The following is a 7,961-nucleotide window of genomic DNA, read 5'->3' on the forward strand; positions in this document are numbered from 1 at the left end:
AAGAGGAAAAGTTTCATCCTATCAATAGACTCCTAGAATTGATAAATCCAGCAAAGTCTCAAGTTTTGAAATCAAATGTGCACAAATCAATACCATTTCTACACACTAAAAACATTCAAGGCTAGAGTGAAATCAAGAGCCCAATATCATTTATAATAACTGCAAAAGAATAACATACTTAGAAATGTACTTAACCAAGGATCAAAAGATCTCTTTAAGGAAAACTACAAAACACTGAAGAAAGAAATTACAGATGACAGAAACAAATGGAAAAATATCCTATGCCCATAGATTGGAAAAATCAACATTGTTACAATGTCTGTACTTCCCAAAGTAATTTACAGATTCAATGCAATCCCCATTAAATACTAACATCGTATTTCACATATCTAGAAAAAATAATCCTTAGTCTCGTTTGAAACCACAAATACCCCATATAGGCAAAGAAATCCTCAGCAAAAAGAACAAATCTGGAGGCATCCTATTATCTGACTTCAGATTGTACTGCATAGCTATTGTAATCAAAATAGCATAGTACTAGTATAAAAGTAGAGACATAGACTAATGGAACAAATTAGAGAACCCAGAAATACAACCATATAGCTGTGACCACCTGTTTTTTGACAAAATAGACAAAAACATAAACCAGCGATTTGGCATTCTATTTAGTAAATGGTGCTGGGAAAATTGGATAGCTATATGCAGAAGGATGAAGTGGGATCTCTATCTCTCACCACATACATAAATTAATTCAAGATAAAGGCATAAATCTAAGGCATGAAACCATAAAAATTCTAGAAGAAAACATAGCAAAAATCTCTTCTGAATGTTGGTCTAGGCAAAGAATTTATGACTAAGACCCCTAAAGAAAAATCATATCATTGTATACAGTTATGATTTAATAAAAAAATTAAAAAAAAATAAATGGGATTTAATTAAATTAAAAAGCTTCTGCACAGCAAAGGAAATAATCAACAGAGTAAATAGACAACCTATAGAATGGGAGAAAACATACACAAACTATACATCTGACAAAGGACTAAGGCCTAGAATCTATAAAGAACTCCAACAAATCATCAAGAAAAAACAAACAACCCCTTCATAAAGTGGGCAAAAAGTATAGATTTTTTAAAAGAAGATAAACAAATGGACAACAAACATGAGAAAACACTCAACATTTCTAATCCTCATTGAAATGCAAATTAAAACACAATGAGATACCATCTTATTCTTTTCAGAGTTCCTATTATTAAAAAGTCAAAAAACAGGGTGGCCCTTGTGGCTCAAAGGAGTAGGGTGCCGGCCCCGTATACTGGAGGTGGCGGGTTCAAACCCAGCCCCAGCCAAAAACTGAAAAAACAAGTACTCTTAAAAAGTCAAAAAACAATAGATTTGGCATAGGATACGTGAAAGTAATGTTTGTGACACTTTTGGTGTGACGGTAAATTAGTATTATATAACAACTATGGAAAGCAGTATAGAGATTCCTCAAAGAAGGAAAGGTAGTCATCTGATTTGTTTCAGCAATCCCACACCTTGGTATCTACCCAATAGTAAAAAAGTCATTTTATCAAAAAAGCACCTATACTGCAATTTCTCTTGCAGCACAATTCACAGTTGCCAAGATATTTAATCATCCTAAATGCCCATCAACAAATGAGTCAGTAAGGAAAATGTGTGTGTATGTGTGTGTATGAAATACATGCATGTATATGGAATATACATATATTACATATACAGGAGAGGTGCCCTTTTTATAAAATGACTTCTTTATCATCGGTTATATACCAAAAACTGTGATTACTGAAACAAATCATTCGACTAATTTTCTTTCTTTGAGGAATCTCCATACTGCATTCCTTAGCAGTTGTGACTTTATGGGTGATATTTGACACAGCCTATATAATGAATATCTTCAAAACATAATAGAGAATATTGGAAACATGAAGTGAAGATAAGTAGTTGTGAGAAGGAATTGACCAAATATTACTTGGATATGAAAATTATAGTTGAAATAAAGCACAAGACAATTGGGCTGAATAGTAAATGAATACAAAGAATGAATTAATGAAATGAAAGCCAGTTGAAGAACACATTCAGAAGATACTAGAAAGCATTAGGAAGGAAAAATAAAATAGGAATTAAGAGGTACAGGAGAAGTTTTAAAACTATATAATAGGAGTCACAGAATAAGAGGGAAAAATGTGTAAGAGGAATATTTGAAAACTAATGCCTGTGAATTTTTCTATATTAAAGAAAAATACGTCTGAAAGAGATAGCTTATAGAGCAACAAATACTTTATGAAAAGAAAAAAAACCTACTCTATCCTACATTTTTTTTTTTTTTTCAGAGAGAGAGCGTCTCACTTCGTACCCTGGGTAGAGAGCTGTGGCGTCACACAGCTCACAGTAACCTCCAACTCCTGGGCTTAGGCGATTCTCTTGCCTCAGCTTCCCAAGTAGCTGGGACTACAGGCGCCCACCACAATGCTGGGCTATTTTTTTGCTGCAGTTTGGCCAGGGCCAGGTTCGAACCCGCCACCCTAGGTATATGGGGCTGGCGCCTTACTGACTGAGCCACAGGTACCGCCCCCTATCCTACATATATTATGGGGGAAATTTAGCACATTAATGAAAAAGACAAAATTATAAGTATCTAGAGGAAAAAAGTAGAGCCTCTATGAAGGAACACAAATACATTGACATCAGAGTTCATAAAAATAAGACTACAAGAAAGCAATATTTTATTTTATTTTAGTTTAGTTTAGTTTATTGCAGTTTTGGATGGACTGGGCTTGAACCCACCACCCCTGGAATATGGGGCTGGCGCCCTACTCCTTGAGCCACAGACGCTGCCCTGGAAGCAGTATTTTAAACAATTGAAGGAAAGGGATTTTGAAGCCAGAATTTTATTTCCAACTAAAATACGATTTAGTGAATAAAATAAATAAATAAGCAAATTATATTTAGAAGTGAGTATAGGGAGATGGGGAGAAGAGGAAATGCTTAAGGACTTGCCAATACAAATACACCTGTTATTCTTTCCCCAAGTCAGCTGGGCTCCTGTATATTACTAATGTTACCTAACTACCTTCTGAACTGACTCTATTTTAAGGTTATGAAGAGACAGACAATGATATGTCCAAGGTAACATGTGGGGGAGAAAAGAGAACACCAAAATACAAACTATGCTTCCCCAGCCTGTGTCTCCATACACAACGTCTTATTCTCTTTCTTTTATGTATATCTTTTAATATGAAAAACATTTTCAAATTTGTTTTATTCATTGTCTGTCTCTCTACTAGAATTTTCTATGAGGAAAAGGACTTTATGTTTGTCTTACTAATGTAATCTCTGTGCCCTACTGCCTGGTCTATAGTACCCCCGTTTCCCTGAAAATAAGACATCCTCTGAAAATAAGACCTACTTACAGAAAAGATAAGGCGTCCTCTGAAAATAAGACCTAGCGCATCTTTGGGAGCAAACCTTAATATAAGACACTGTCTTATTTTCAGGGAAACAGGGTAGTTATCTATATGTTGAATGGATAAGTAATGGTGTTTTATAGGTATTATATGACCATTTCATTTTATATTAGGAAAATACAGTCACAGCTCCTTCATATTAAAACTCTTCCTATGCAACCTATGACCATTCAAAATTCCTTATTTTCATTTTGGAACTTTCTATTGAACTGGAACTTATCAGGCATACTTTGGTTATGTCTCTTATGGTCCAACCATTAGAAAAATATGTATCAAAGCTTGCTCTGCACTAGTGCTATTTTAGGTGCTAAGGATAAAAGATGTTCAAAATACCAGTGTCCCTGCCATCAATGAACTCATAGTATGCTATGAAAAACAGTAAATTAAATGGAGTTTAAAAATTAAATATGGACAATTTTAATAAAAAAGAAAGGAAAACCCAACTGGTTGTCTTTAAGGATGCTAGACAGATGGGAGGAAATGGGATTTCAAGTGGATGGACTAGCATGGGTAAAAATCACGAATTGTAAAAGAGCCTGGAACATTTGCGAAATGATAAGATTTTATTTGACTTGTACATGGCATGGTGAGAATGGGTGAAGCAAAATGAGGCTAAATAGTGATCTTAAGTGTATTTTTAATGTTCATAGCTCTGGGGATCCAGATTATAAAAGTATAAGTCTATTACTAGATTATGAGCCAAGAGTATTTTAAGTATATTATTCATCAAAATGTCTCAACATCAGTTACTACTTCTTTGTGATTTAAACATCTAGTTCCTTTCTCCTTTTACCCGAGCAACAGTCTTATCCTTATAATTTTCAGTTGCCCTTCTTTCATGATTCATATTTTTTTCCATCCAGGAATTACAATTTGTCTATTTTTATCCTGCATGTCCTGGCTGAATGATGAGATGAATCTGAGCCACCAGCCCTTCTGTGACTCATATAGTGGCAGCATGTGAGGATGTGCATGTATATGTATGAAGGGGTATGGGTGGAGTACCCACGGATGTTCAATGACAACCACTTTTTACAATGATTCCATTGGGAAGAAACTGTTGAAAATTGCATACTGTTTTACATAGCTCTTAGATCAACTGAGAATTATTTTGCAAATTTTGGAGAGCTCTCTGATTTGCGATCACTCTAAGTTTGAAACTCATTCTTAGCAAACATGTTTACTCATGCCATTATTTACAATTAAAGGATGGTTATGCAGTCAAATATTGAAATGAGAATATTCAGGTAACATTCGCTCATGAAAAATATGGTCAAAAGTGTTCATTTTATACCAAAACATGCAATTTCTATGAATATAATTTTGAACTCAAATTATTCCTAAAAAAATAAGAACATTCACATGCTCAGTGATTTCCAGGATAATGCATTTTACTGTCAAGCTTTTGACACATTTTAACAATTCAACAATTTATCATTCATCTCAAGCTGTTGAAGTGTGAATATACTGCTAATAGTCATCTCTCTTTTTATTGACTGTCAATGAATCTTAATTTTTCTATTATTCTCATCCATTTTCTCATTCAATCATATTTAGTTCTATCTTACCAGCAATTTTGAAATAAAAATCTAAAATATTATGAGATCATCTTAGATTTTTAGGAAAGTTTTAAAAATATTAGTGTTTCCCCTAATGTCCTCTAATGTGAACATTGTACATAATCAAGACATATATATGTATGTATCTATACATGGATATATAGATACATACATATCATATGTATATAGATACATACATATATATGTACTAGAACTGAGAAACTAACATTAGTATAATACCAAAAACTATAAAGACTGATTTTGTTTTAATTTCACCAGTTTTTCCACGAATGTCCTTTTTTTCTCTTCTAGGATTCAATTGCTTATAGCCCATTGCATTTAGCCATTGTGTCTCCTTAGTAGCCTGCAATCTGTGACAGATTCTCTTTCATCCTTTGTTTCACGAAAAGTAGTGCTCAGAAAATTGGTGAATATCTCAACTGGCATTTAGCTGACATGTTCTAATGATTACACCACTGAGCTTGTAGATTTTTTGAAAGAATGTAACAGAGATGAGGTCCCTTTCTTGTCATTTCATATCCAGGGCAGATGCTATAAACTTACTTTATAACTGGTAATGTAATCATTGATCATTTGGTTAAGATAGGATTCTTCATTGTAAAGTAATTATTTTTCCTTTTTCGTACTCTACTAGTTAGAAATGAGTCACCAAAGCACAGCCCATATTCAGAAAAGAGAAATTAAGCTTCACTTTGGAGAAGGGAGGATATCAAAAAATTTGTGTACATATGTGGAAACTACTGTAGTAATGAATGAATTTGGGGAGAAGATACTTTGAGGCTGTGTAAATATCCTGTTTCTCCTGTTTTTGTGTCACAAATTTTTGCATTCATCTATTGACTTCACTTGCAGTAATTATCACTGTAGTGTTCTAATGATGGTTTTCCATTTACTATGTTCCATCATATATTTAATAATTGGAATTCTTTACAGAAAATGTGTCCCTACTCCCCACTTATTTATTTATTCAATCAAGTATTTATTAATATCCATATGGACTCATTGACATTTATTTTATTATTTGAGATGTAAAATATTATTGTTATTTATTTTGTGGCTCAAATTGATTACTGGGGGCTCTTTCCGAAAGGCATCTGTGTAATTTTCACATACACACATCATTTTTGTATTATTTTTAAAGTACTTCCTTACTTTCTAACACTATAAAATACCCAATTGTCACATCTTACTTTTCATGGTCTAGCCCCAGATTTGGCCATTTCTTCAATGATGGCCTTGAAGAAGGCTAAGGATTTCCTCTAGGAAAGATATTTGGAAACCAATATATGGGTTCTTATTGTGCTTGTTGCTGCTGGGCTATTATTGTTTCTATGCTCTTTCAGTGGGCAGACTATGTGTATAAATATTAACGTATGTGTGCACAAGCATCTATATTTATTTCTTTATCTATCTGTGGTTCTTAATACAGTGTGTTTTTACACTTCGTAAGGGACATTTGGCAATGTCTGGAGACATTTTTGTTAATTGCGAAGATGCTGCTGGCATCTAGTGGGTAGAGGCCAGGAGTGCTGCTAAACATTCTGTGAGGTAAGGGAGAGAACTTCCCACAATGAAGAAGCATGTGGCCCAAAATATCAACAGCATTGAGACTGAGGAAACAAAGATCTGAATAGACACTTCTACAAAGAAAAAATTCAAATGGTCAGTAAGTAGATATATGAAAAGGTGCTCAACATCACTAACCACGAGGGAAATGCAAGTCAAAACCACAGTGAGCTATCACCTTGCTCCTGTTAGAATGGCTATTATCAATTAGACAAGAGATGACAAGTATTGGTGACAGTGTGGGGGGAAGGGAAACTTGCACACTGTTTGTGGAAGTGTAGACTGGTGCAGTCTTTGTGGAAAACAATATAAAGTTTCCTAAAGAAATTTAAGGTAGAACTTCCATGTGACATAGCAATCCCTCCTCTAGGTATATACCCAAAAGAAATGAAATCACCACTTCGTAAAGAAATTTGCAATAGCCAAGGTATGGCAACAATCCAAGTGTCTGTCTGTCAATGAATGAATGGATAAAAATTGTCACACAAACATACACGTGATAGAATATTATTCAGCCTTAATAAAAGAGATCCTGCCATTTGTGATAACATGGGTGAACAGAGAGGGCACTATGTGAAATAAGCCAGACATAGAAAGGGAAATAGGGAATAACCTCACTTACATGTGGAATCTGAACAAGCAAACCAACAAACTAAATATAAAAAATTGAATACACAGAAACAGAGAGTAGAAAAATGGTTACTGAGGGTGGGGAAAAAGGAGGAGATGGTGATCAAGGAGTACAATCATGTAGGATAATTAAGCCTACACATCTAATATATAGCACAGGAAAATAATAATATTGTACTATATACTAGTAATTTGCTAAGAAAATAGATTTTAGGTACTTTCACCACAAAAAGTTAACTAAATGAGATGATAGATATGTTAACTTGCTTGACTGAAGTAATCATTTCATCATGCTTATGCACATAAGAACATCATATTGTATATCTTAGATATATGAAAAAATAAAACATGGTTTCGTATTAATACCAACTGTAATTCATCACTGCAGTGTTCATTCTAGCCTTCCTCCCTTGCTTATTTATAACTGCTTTTTCTGATGGTGAGGAATCTGGCTCCCATTATGTGCGATGTACAGTAGAACCTCCATAATTGACCACTTCCCTACACTGACCACCTCCTCAAGTTGACCCGATGTTCATAGACCAGACATGTGCCACATGGAAATATCAGTACGATAGTCCTAGTACCTTATGTTGACCACTACTGTATGTTGATCAGTTTGTTACAGGCCCTTGAGTGGTCAACTTGTAGAGGTTCCACTGTATTTAAAAAGTTTAAGAATTGCTAACCAATGCCTCTG

Source organism: Nycticebus coucang, chromosome X, assembly GCF_027406575.1.
Source record: "Nycticebus coucang isolate mNycCou1 chromosome X, mNycCou1.pri, whole genome shotgun sequence".
NCBI lineage: Eukaryota > Metazoa > Chordata > Mammalia > Primates > Lorisidae > Nycticebus > Nycticebus coucang.